We start from the raw sequence: 6,042 nt of genomic DNA, 5'->3' as shown, positions 1-6,042 counted from the left end.
AAGTGTTTTTTCATCAACCACCTGAACCGAAAAAGATAGACAAATCGTTCAAAGAAATTCTATGTGCCAAAAAAGGAAGTTTGAATATCTGGGTTGAGTTTCAACATATTAAGAAATTACGGTACTGTGCAAACGTCTTAGGCATATATACAGTATATTCAGACTTTTGCGCAGTATTGTATATTGGTTAAAGTAGGAAGGTGGTTGGGAAACAGAAATAAGAGTAGTATCACAAACACAAGAAAATCTGCAGATGCTGGGTATCCAAAGCAAAACACAAAATGCTGGAGGAGCCCAACAGGTCAGGCAGCATCAATGGAAAAGAGTAAACAGTCAATATTTCGGGCCAAGACCTTTCATCAGGACTGATGAAATCCTAATGAAGAGTCTCGGCCTGAAATGTCAACTGTTTACTCTTTTCCATAGATGCTGCCTGGTCTGCTGAGAAATAAAAATACTTAGCTTTGTATTAGCTCAGTAGTATTAAGTATTACTTGGTAACCAGAAAGTCATAATTTGCAGTACTCTGCAAAAGTCTTAGGCACCCTAGCTATACAGTATATATATGCCTAAGACTCTTAAACACGTATAAGAGTATACAAATTGCACCCATATGATGGCATCCACATTTTGGCTACTATGTTTTCTTCTCAGCAAATCAGACAGCTGAGCCACAGACTTGGCGACAACATGGGAGATGATAAACGAAAGCTACAAGGTGGTTTGGATGCTACTCAGAGTTGGTTAGAAGAACAGGCCTCAATACAGATTAATTGGAGGGAAGCCATTGGTTGTAAGCAGAAGGTTTTTGAGGATGTTTCTGAATATGAGGACCACTACACGGCAGTTTGGTTAAGGTGGCGAGAGTGTGGAGTGAGCTGTCAGGACAGGTGGTGGTTGCGAGTTTGATTTCAAAGCTTAAGAGAAGTTTGGGTGAGTATGTGGATGGTAGAGGTATGGAGGGCAGGTCGATGGGCGTAGGCAGCTTAAATGGTTCAGCACTGACTAGATGGGCTGAAGGGTCTGTTTGCTGTACTTTTCTCTGCCTCTATTAGGTTATTCAGGAGTTCTGGGAATAAATGAAGATAACACAAAAGCCTCTACATATGGTCCTTTATGTCAACTTTTATGGACGGCTTGAAACCAATATTGTTAAAATGGTGAAGCTGACAAAAACAAACTGGGATGAAGATGGTGTTCCATATAATGAGCTAATGCAAGCCACCAAACCAGTGGAATGGGATATTGAAATCCAAATAGAATCATTACAGCTACTGACCATGGGTCAACAATCATTGCTTACTGATCAACAGCTACAGCTGTTGCAGGTGATTCAACACCCAACACCCATTAATCAACAGAAAAAGTGGGACTGGAATTCATCGAGTGAATTGCAGCAATCTCATTCTGAGCCACACCTCCAAGGCCAATCCCTTAAAACAAAATGTCACTTTTGTGGCAAACGAGGAAATTGGGCTAGAAATTGTTGGTATAGGAAACAAGGTGGACAACAGAAACAAGTTCAATCCCCTGCCTTCCAAAAGTCAGGAGATTCTCATCTGACCACATGGTTACAACAAACAATGTTGGATGTAATGGATGTATTATTGAATTCAAAAATGACCGGCCCTTGCTTGCCTTAATAGAGCAAAACCCAGATGGCTGGGAATGATGATGCTGAATTCATAGGAAACTATGTTGTCCATAACTGTGCAAGGATAATAACATGGCATGAAAATGCAAATTATTAAAAGGAATTGCTTCTATTGAACCCAAATCTCCTCTGCGCAACAGGCAGAACTGAAAGCCCTGACTGAAGCCTGTAGAATGGCAGAAGGAAGATCAGCTAATAACTACACTAATTCTGGATGTTTCTTTGAGTTGTTCATGACTTTGGAAACTTATGGAGGCAAAGGGGATTTCATATGGCAGTAGTAACCCCAATTAGAGAAAGCTGACTAGTGCAAGAACTCATTAATGTCATAAAATTACCATTAAAAGTGACTGAATTAAAATGTAAAGTCCACTCCAAAATAACTACAATGGGAAGCCATGGAAATGCATTCATGGATGAAATTGCAATAAAAGCATATGGGAAGGGGTAAAAAAAAAGTAAAAGATTTTTTTTAAATGTCAAAGAATTAAAAGAAGTACCGGGAACATATGCAGAGTTGATGAGACATTGCAATCCCCATCTGGGAATATAATCTTTGATCATAATTCTTTTTCTGAATTGTAATACCTTTTCCTTTGCTCCAGGATTTGTTTTCCGGCATGTTATGCATCTCTCAAATGTTTGTCAAGCTTATGCCCAGAATTTTGGATTCCACTAGCACCAGGAGAATCTGTCGATCATCTTGTTCACTCCAATGTGTCTAAGGGAGTGTATCTGCTATGGAGGTAAGGAATAACATAGCTGCAATTAATCTATGACTAGTGCAGTTAATTACTAACTGGGCAGTAAAAGTAAGTGGATACACGCTAGCCACTGCCAGCGAGCTAATATGGTTCCCAATGAGGTCAACAAGCACTGAGGTTAATGTGCTAGTAACTTTTGACTCAATGCCTACACTGCTGGGTTGCAGTAAGCAAATCACTAATCAGTCGAAAGACTTTGCACAGAGTTGATAACTACTGTACATTATAAAGCTTTTAATAATTATATTTGCCGTTTTTTATTTCTACTAGTATTCATAATGTATATTTGCAAGTATCACATGAATTTGCTGATGCTGTTAATGTCTCTAGCTGTTGGGTATATCAATATATACCTTCATCCTCATCATTATTATGTGCTAAGTCATATGACATGGGTGATCATGGTCTTCCATCTGTGTTTAATCTGCAAAATTCTAATAAACTCTTCAAAACTTTCAGCTCCCCATTCCTTGATGTAACTCACGAATGTCATGCGCTGTCAACTGTGACTTTTTCTTTCAACAATTTTCCCCTGTCACTGCAAGATGTTCAAGCTTCTCTTTCCTCAGTACAAGTTCCAGAACTTCCAGCTGCCATTTCTTAATTGATGGTATAAGTTCTCTTCTTATTCCAGCTTTTCACACTTCCTCATTTGTTACTCTGTCCTTCCACAATACTTTCATCATGCTGCTCCAAAACCGCATTTCTGCGCTTCAAGTCTTCCATCATTTTGGTTTGATATTGTCCAACGTTCTCTCAAGATGGCGCTGATGATCATTGGTGACTTTCTGTGGGTTGCAGAAAATTGTTCCAAAATTCCTCTTAAATATATTTCTTTTGAATTACTTTTGCTGCAATTTTCCTCCAAACAACGGACTCTTAAATCACCTCAATGTTCATGATGGACTGAAGAACCCAGATCAGTCAGTTAAGACTCATCACCATGGCCAAAAGCAAGGCAAGTGAGGGGGAATCCAAGCCAAACTGAAACACAGCGGGATGAAGTCTCCTCTACCCAGCATCTTGTTAGCAAATGTGTAGTCATTGGAGAATAAAACTGAGGATCTGAGGGTAAGACTCAATGCCTACAGAGGCAGATGAGAGTCTGCTCAATTCTATGCTGTATCGAAACGTGGCTTTTTTCAGATACCCTGGATACAGCAGTCTGACTAGAAGGATTCACGATTCACAAAATGAACTGTACTGCTGACTCGGGAAAGGCAAAAGGAGGAGGCGTGTGTTTTATGGTTAACTCTCCTTGGTGCTCCAGCGTGGTGGTTCTGTCAAACTCATGTTCCCCTGACTTGGAACACCTAATGATCAAATGCTGACCATTCTATTTACCTCGGAATTTCTCCTGTATAATCCTGACTGCAGTGTACATACCACCTGCGGCTGACTATAATCTAGCCTCATGATGTCATCTGCAAACAAGAAACCAGCCCATCCCACTGCTATACTAAGATAAGGAATGCCTACCATTCCTTGCCCACGTCACAGCATCGCTTGGCTGTCCTTCTCCTACCTGCATGCAGAGCCATAAAGCAAAGCTCCAAAGATTAATACAACAAAGAAGTGTTCGCAAGAGGCAGAGGAGTGATTGCGCGATTGCTTTGAGTCAATGGGCTGGACCTTGTACAAACACTCATCTAGAGATCTGAATGATAGTAATGGACTTTATTAAAGCAGCTGAGGATGAGCGTGGCCCTATTGAATCATTCAGTGTTTACCCCAGTCAGAAGCCTTGGATGAACCATGAGATCTGAAATCAGATGAGGGTCAGATCAGAGGCATTCAAGTCTGGAGACCAAAAAAGCTACAAGAGTTGCAGATATGATCTCTAGAAAACCACCTCACAAGTAAAGTGGAAATTCCAGACCAAACTTGAATCAATGAAGGATGCTCAACAGTTGTGGCAGGGCTTGAATGTTTTCACCTCTCATGAAGTTAAATCAAACAACATGGAGGACAGCAGGGCCTCACTTCCAGATGAGCTCAATGCCTTCTATGCTCGCTTTGCTTTGACTGTCAGAATATGGAGGAACCATCATGAACTCTGATGATCCTATAACCTCGGTCTCTGAAGCTGATGTGCCAGTTATCTTCAGGAGGTTGAATCCATGGAAAGCATCTGGTGTGTTCACTGAGATCTTTAGCCTCTTGCTTCAGCAGTTTGAGGTACCCACCTGCATCAAGCAGGCTTCAATTATACCGGTGCCCAAGAAGAGTGTGGTGACCTGTTTCAATGACTATCGCACAGTTGCACTTACATCCACAGTGATGAAGTGATTTGAGAGGTTGGTGATGAAATATATCAACTCCTGCCCGAGAGGTGACTCAGATCCATTCCAATTTGCCTACTGGAGCAACTGGTCCACAGTAGGTGTCATCTCACTGGCTCTTCACCTGGAACATCTAGGCAGTAAAAATGGATACAGCAGGATGCTCTTTATCGACTAAATCTCAGCATTCAATACCATCATTCCCTCAAAACTAATCAATAAGCTCCAAGACCTTGGCCTCAATACTGCCATGTGCAACTGGATCCTCGATTTCCTCACATGCAGACCCCAGTCTGTTTGAATTGCCAAAAACATCTCCTCTGTGATCTCCATCAGCACAGGTGCACCACAAGGCCGCGTGCTTAGACCCTGCTCTACTCGCTTTACACTTACAAGTGGCTAAGTGCAGCTCCAATGCCATATTCAGGTTTGCTGATGACACTACTGTTTTGGCCAAATCAAAGGTGGTGATAAATTAGTACATAGGAGGGAGACTGAACATCTGGTTGAATGGTGTCATAACAATAACCTCTTACTCAATGTCATCAGGACCAAGGAACTGATTATTGACGTCAGGAGAGGGAAATCAGAGGCCCATGACCCAGTTCTCACCATTAGTGTAGAGGGTTGGCAACTTTAAATTCCTGGGTGTTTCAGAGGACCTGTCCTGGGCCCGTAAGTGGAATTGGAAGAAAGCTCAGCAATGCCTCTACTTCCGTAGAAGTCGGCAGAGATTCGGCATGACATCTAATTCTTTGACAAACTTCCATAGGTGTATGCTGGACAGTATATTGAGAGGCTGCGTCACAGCCTAGTATGGAAACACCAGTGCCTTTGAACAGAAAATCCTACAGAAAGTAATGGATTTGGCCCAGTACATCAGGGTAAAGCCCCCCTCCCCGCAACCACTGAGCACATCTACATGAAACACTGTCGTAGGAAAGCAGCATCCATCATCAGAGCTCCCCAACACCCAGATCATGCTCTCTTTTTGCTGCAGTCATCAGGTGGAAGGTACAAGAGCCTCAGGACTCACATCACCAGATTCAAGAACAGTTACTACCCCTCAACCTTGAATAAAAGGGAATAACTACACTCAACTTCACTTGCCCATCATTGAGATGTTCCTACAACCAATAATCTCACTTTCAGTGACTCTTTATCTCTTTATCACGTGTTCTCATTATTTTTTGCTATTTATTTATATTTGAATTTGCACAATTTGTTGTCATTTGCACTCTGGTTGATCTTCCTTTGATTTTGTTAGTTACTATTCTATTCATTTGATGAGTACGCCTGCAGGAAAATGAATCTCGTGGTTGTATATGGTGACATATACAGT

Source organism: Mobula birostris, chromosome 26, assembly GCF_030028105.1.
Source record: "Mobula birostris isolate sMobBir1 chromosome 26, sMobBir1.hap1, whole genome shotgun sequence".
Classification (NCBI taxonomy): Eukaryota; Metazoa; Chordata; class Chondrichthyes; order Myliobatiformes; family Myliobatidae; genus Mobula; species Mobula birostris.
Note: the sequence above shows the minus strand (reverse complement) of the source record.